This window comes from Haemaphysalis longicornis, unplaced genomic scaffold, assembly GCF_048455015.1.
Source record: "Haemaphysalis longicornis isolate Haplotype H1 unplaced genomic scaffold, Haemaphysalis longicornis Haplotype H1 scaffold_11, whole genome shotgun sequence".
In the NCBI taxonomy this organism is placed as follows: Eukaryota; Metazoa; Arthropoda; class Arachnida; order Ixodida; family Ixodidae; genus Haemaphysalis; species Haemaphysalis longicornis.
Window position 1 is genome coordinate 191768 of NW_027526214.1, and position 6812 is coordinate 198579.

The following is a 6812-nucleotide window of genomic DNA, read 5'->3' on the forward strand; positions in this document are numbered from 1 at the left end:
ATTTTCTCAAGTATTTCTTCTTTTTCTGCCTAGTTTCTTTTTCTTTTTTCTTTCTTTTACTGCCTATATATATATATATATTTATTAGGGTTGGCAGTCAGGAAAACCTCGGAAAGCAAAGGGGAGGTTGTGGTGGGCCATAGAAACAGATGAAGAATTTTTTGAGTCAGAAAAAAATTGGTGGAAAGAAGGTCTTCTTCACCCCGTGTAGTCCGAGTGGCGCTGGCTACCACCCATAAGAACAGGAAACAAAAGAGAAAATAACTTAACATAAACACCCGAGAAACTGGTGGGGAAACAGCCCCGCCGGTAGTGTAGTGGTTATCGCGGGCATTTTTTCGCGAATTTCTTTCTGACTCAAAAAATTCTTCATCTGTTTCTATGACGCACCACAACCCCCCCTTTGCTTTCCGAGGCTTTCTTGACTGCCAACCCTTATTAACTGTCGTATTTCACCGAGCCCCTCATATCCCATTTTCTGATTCGCTACATGCTTAGCGAGGTCCTCTGTCTTGGCAGTCTTGGTGCCAAAGGTAGCCTAAGAGGGTTCAACGCTGGGCGACCACTCTGGACATGTTGTAGGCACTCGAGTCACGGTCCGGGGGTGGAAAAGAATGTCCCCTTCTCCCCGTGTAGTCCGAGTGGCGCTGGCTACCACCCCCAAACAGAGGAAACAAAAGAAAAAAATACCTTAACATAAATACCCAAGAAACTAGTGGGTGAACAGCCCCGCCGTTGGCGTAGTGGATCGCACCAGACCGGTATTCTGGAGGTCGTGGGTTTGGATGACAAACTGCAAGCATTTTTTTACCAATTTCTTTCTTACTCAAAAAATTCATCTGTTTCTATGACACACCACAACATCCCCTTTGCTTTCCGAGGTTTTCTTGACTACCAACCCTTACTAACTGCCTTATTTCACCGAGCCCCTCATTTCCCATTTTCTGATTTGCTATAAGCTTAGCGAGGGCCTCTGTCTTGGCAGTCTTGGTGCCAAAGGTAGCTTAAGAGGGTTCAACACTGGTCGACCACTATGGACATGTCGTAGGCACTCGAGTCACGGCCCGGGGGTTAAAAAGAAGGTCCCCTTTACCCCATGTAGTCCGAGTGGCACTCGCTACCACCCCAAGAACAGGAAAGAAAAGAAAAAAAATACCTTAACACATATACCCGAGAAACTGGCGGGGAAACAGCCCCGCCGGTAGCGTAGTGATTATCGCACCAGACCAGTATTCTGCAGTCAGTGGGTTCGGATCCCATCCGGCGGGCATTTTCCAACAATTTCTTTCGGACTCAAAAAATTCTTCATCTGTTCCTTTGACCCACCACAACATTCCCTTTGCTTTCCGAGGTTTTCTTGACTGCCAACCCTTATTTACTGTCTTATTTCACCGAGCCCCTCATTTCCCATTTTCTGATTCGCTACATGCTTATCGAGGGCATCTGTCTTTGCAGTCTTGGTTTGAAAGGTAGCCTAATAGGGTTCAAAGCTGGTCTACCACTCTGAACAGGTCGTAGGATCTTGAGTCAAGGCCCGGGGAATAAAAAGGTCCCCTTCTCTCCGTGTAGTCCGTGTGGTGCTGGCTACCACCCCCAAGAACACGAACCAACAGAAAAAAATATCTATAATAAATACCCGAGAAACTAGTAGGGAAACAGCCCCGCCGGTAGCGTTGTGGTTATCGCACCAGACCGGATTTCTGGAGGTTGTGGGTTCGAACCCCACCTGGCGGGCATTTTTTCACCAATTTCTTTGTGACTCAAAAAATTCTTCGTCTGTGTCATTGACCTGCCACAACCTCCCCATTGCTTTCTGAGGTTTTTTTGACTGCCAACCATTATTAACTGTCTTATTTCACCGAGCCTTTCGTTTCCCCTTTTCTGATTCTATCACTCTCTCTCTCGCTCTCTCTCTCTCTCTATATATATATATATATATATATGTTTATATATATGTATATATGTATTTATTTATTTATACATGTATATATATCCCAGCAAACCACAGACATCTCTGCGACGTCCCAAAAATATCCGAACGTCTAAGTCCCAGCAGTATCTCTGTTAGATATCCGTACAACGTGCAATATTTCAATGAAAATTTTTGAATCTTGAGATAACGTTCCTGGTACTTTATTTTTGGATGTTCTTTCAACTTTGCTAAAGACGTACCCTCGGTAATGCTGCTGCTTTATTTGGGGATGGTATTTAAACATGTTTTGCTGACGTTGTTCATATGTTGCTAGTACGTCGGTTTTTTTATCTTTGAACATGTCTATCGCAGTTACATTTATTTTAGCTATATCTCCTACACTTTTTTTTACTCTCTGCAGGTGTACTGTATTGAAGTTAAGGATGGGTTTTTTATGTGCTATGTAGGGGTTTTGTACCGAGAGTTTTGTACAAGTATTGTAATCCACCACTATTGGTTTGAAGCTTTGACCTTCAAAACAGTAGCCGAATACCGAACCTCACGGAAAGATGGAGGGACATAGTGCAGAATTCGTTTAAAAGCAACGTTGCCAACGAGCCTTGTAAGGTTTTTTAGATGGGGGGTCATTGCTGTCAAATATGAACAAAGTAAGATAGTATTATGAACGAAGACGCAATTAGCACAACTTTACTTGCTACTTGATTTACCCTGATGTTGCTACCGACTGCAGCTTCATGAATTTAAAGTGTGAGCAAAGCAAAGTTCGGGGCGGCCTTGATACTGTGGTCTTGATATTGATACTCAGGCGCACGAAACAAACACCTGAACATAAATACCCCAGAAAGTGGAGGCTAAAGTAGCCCCGCCGGTAGCGTAGTGGTTATCGCACAAAACCGGTATTGTGGAGGTCATGGGTTCGGATCCCACCGGGCGGGCTTTTTTCCTCCACACTCTTATTTTCCAATTTCTTTATCTTGAGGTACTACATCCCTCCTTTGCTTTCCGAGTTCTTCTTGACTGCCAATACTTATTTCTGTCTTATATATATATGTATATATATATTATATAGTAGAGAAATGAGAGTTGGCAGTCAAGAAAACATCAGAAAGCAAAGGGGAGGATGTGGTAGGTCATTGAAACAGATAAAGAATTCGGAAACAAAGAAAGTAGAGAAAAATAACACCCAGGTGGGATCCGAAGCCACGACGTTGACCGCTGCTTCGCCGCCTCTGTATTCTTTTGAGTTGTTAGGGGAGCACAAGTTCGCTCCAATAAACGTGTTTCTCATTCAAGACAACTGCATCGTCCTTGTCTTCGTGACATCTGGTGAAGGTGCGGGGTACGCACCCTTCATGCCCACTACAACCTCGGGAAGCCGCCAAGCCAGTTCAACAAGAGCCAGGCTCCGACTGCAAGATTTACCACCCGAGTTCGGTTTGATGCAGGAAGGGCCCAAGAAAAGGAATGCTGCAACCGACACCATGGTGCAAGAAACAACGTCGCCAATCGTACTGCAGCAGCCCCGGGAGCCACCATCGTTCCGGGGAGCCACCGCTGAAGACCCCGAAGAATGGTTGGAGAAGCTGGAGCGCGTCCGCATCTTCAACAGGTGGGACGACGAAGAAACTTTCCGGCATGTCTTCTTTTACTTAGAAAATGCTGCTCGAACTTGGTTCGAGAACCACGAGAGTTCTTTGACCGACTGGACTCAATTCAAAAGGGAGTTCCTTAAGACATTCACTACCGTTGTGAGAAAAGAGCGAGCTGCGCTTTTGCTTAAAACTCGTACACAACACCCCAACGAAGGGGTCGTGATCTTCGTTGAGGAGATGAAGCAACTATTTCGCCGCGCGGACCCCGAAATGATGGAAGAAAAGTTACGCTTCTTGATGCGCGGAGTGAAGGAGGAGCTGTTTGGTGGACTTGTCCGCAACCCGCCCAAAACCATCGCTGAATTCGTGACCGAAGCCAGCACGATTGAGAAGGCTCTCGAAATGCGTGTTAAGGAGTATGACCGGAACTTTGTTGGCGCGGCCAGTGCGAACTACGTCGACCACATGCGGATTCCGGCTGATAGCCTACGCGAGACCATCCGTGAAGTAGTGATAGAGGAGCTGCGGAAACTTTTCCCGACGACGAAGCAACCCCAAGTCGCTTGCCTAACTGACGTGATCCGGGAAGAAGTTCAAAACGCTTTGGGAACTTCTGTGGCAACCGAAGTACACTGCGAGCACCAAGCTATGAAGTACTCCGCGGCTGTTCACCGACCCCGCCCTGCTCCAACACGTCGTCAAGAGGCACGTCGTCAAGAGGCCCCGCCATACCGCCGCCCACTGTCGACCGCCCGACCCCCGGTAGCACAAACCCAGACGCCGAGGAAGACTGACGTATGGCGAACACCGGATAATCGTCCTCTGTGCTACCACTGCGGATAGGCCGACCACATCTACCGTCGCTGCCCATACAAGAGACTCGGACTACGTGGTTTCTCCGTCGACGCACCACGCCCCGACCCGGCCAGCACCCATCTGAGATTGAAGAATACCTGTCGAACACTAGCCGTCGACCAGCCCGTGTCAACCGTTCGCCGTCCTCTACCCGTACCAGTCGCCGGACCGCCGTAGCAGTGCTGACTTCGCACGTGGAAGGTCTCCCAGCCCACGGGGGGGGAAACTAAAGGCGGCAACTTCTGGAGCTGAAGTTGCTCTACGGCGAAAAACTGGAAACCCTCCAACGACGCAAGGACGCACTGAAGACGGTGATTCTCGACATTCCCTCATCCCGACAACCCGACCTAACCCTGACGAGACTCCCGAACACGACGACAGCTACACGGCGTGACGCGTACCCGACCTGACCGAGACGTTCGCTGAGAAGACGACGACAACGACGATGCACAGTGCCCGACCATCAACACGTACAAGCAGAGATACGACGCCCCGACGAACCTGGAACTCGAGGAAGACTGCATCTGACGTCAAGGTGTCCATTGACGGCTTTGACGTAGTCGCCCTCGTAGACACGGGAGCTGACCATTCGGTAATGAGCGGACCATTTGCGTCTAAACTGAAGAAAGTTATGACCAGATGGGACGGTTCGCGCATGCACACAGCAGGAGGCCACCTCGTGACACCAAGTGGAACGTGCACATAGCGCGTCACCATAGACGGCACAACGTACCCTGCGGCGTTCATCGTTCAGCCTAACTGCTCCCGCGACGTAATTCTTGGAATGGGCTTTTTGATGGACAACGGTGCAATAAGCGATCTGCAGACTAAGTCAATAACTTTTTCCCCTTATCACTCCATGACGCCGGAACCGAACCCCGAGCGACGTGCTGGTGTAAGGATTGCCGATGATCATGTCACCCTGCCACCCCGCACAAGCTTGATGGTCGCAGTCTACTGTGAAGATGCTGCTCCTGACGTCGACGCTATCGTAGACACTGATCAAGCGGTGCTTCTCGACCGTGGTGTGTCTGTCGCAAGAGGCATTGCGCGCTTCAAGGAACACCATCTCACATTTTGGTTACTAATTTCACCGAGGAGTACCAGCATTTAAACAAGGGCGCGACAATTGCATTCCTCAAAGAAACGCAAGCAAGTGACCTGATCGCGGTCGCCGACTTTGAACGCACACCCGTAGAAACCTTCAAGCTCCCGCAGCCATTCGACGTGAATCCGGAGCTACCGCAAGAACAACGGAAAAAATTATTGGCTTTGCTGCGTCGCTATAGCGAATGTTTTTCGTCGAGCGCAAAACTACGTCAGACCCCTCTAGCGAAGCACCGAATAATAACCGAAGATGGAGCCCGACCTACCCGACAGTCACCGTACCGCGTCACTTCACACGAACGGGAAGCCATCCGGACTCAAGTCAACGACATGCTCAGCGACGACATTATACAGCCATCGAAAAGCCCCTTCACTGCGCCCGTCGTACTCGTAAAGAAAAAAGACGGCATATTAAGGTTTTACGTTGACTCCCGGCGACTGAACAAAATCACGAAAAAGGACGTGTACCCCTTCCCCCGATTCGACGACGCCCTCGACCACCTCTGCCACGCGAAGTAGTTCTCATCGATGGACCTGAAGACCGGCTACTGGCAAATTGAAGTGGACGAGAGAGACCGAGAGAAGACTGCATTTATAACCCCAGACGGCCTATACGAGTTCAAGGTGATGCCGTTTGGGCTGTGCACTGCACCAGCGACGATTCAAAGAGTCATGGACACTGTGCTAGCTGGCCTTAAGTGGCACACCTGCCTCGTATACCTCGACGAAGTAGTGGTATTCGCCCGGACTTTCGACGAACACCTTGAAAGGTTGGAGTCTGTACTCGAGGCCATTCGTACGTCGGGGTTGACGCTGAAGACTGAAAAGTGCCGTATCACATACGGCGAAATCAAGTTATTTGGCCTCGTCGTCAACGCCGCGGGAGTCCTACCTGACCCGGCAAAACTTCAGCCATTGCAAACTTCCCAAGGCCGAAAAACAAGACGGGCGTGCGAAGATTTCTCGGGCTGTGCGCATACTACCGGCGCTTCGTCGCAAACTTCGCACGCATTGCAGAGCCACTCACGCGCTTGACGAAAGGTAGCACCCCTTTCAGCTGGGAAAACGACCAAGAAAAAGCATTCTGCGAGCTGCAAAAACGCCTGCAAAGCCCGCCCATGCAAAGCCCGCCAAAGCCCGCCCATCGCCTATGCCAGCCGTGGTCTGTCGAAGGAGGAGAAAAACTATTCTGCCTCTGAGAAAGAGTGCCTGTCTATTATATGGGCGATTTCAAAATTTCGCCCATACGGGTATGGAAGGCCATTCAAGGTTGTAACAGACCACCATGCGCTGTGTTGGCTCGCCAATTTGAAGGACCCCTCTGG

General features: G+C 49.5%; 1 non-coding gene across 1 annotated transcript; it reads left to right on the plus strand.

The window, feature by feature from the left end:
* Positions 1–1661: 1661 nt before the first annotated feature.
* On the plus strand, positions 1662–1734 carry Trnas-gga (transfer RNA serine (anticodon GGA)). The gene has a single exon. It is a non-coding gene; the product is annotated as a tRNA-Ser (tRNA).
* The last annotated feature ends 5078 nt before the right edge of the window (positions 1735–6812 follow it).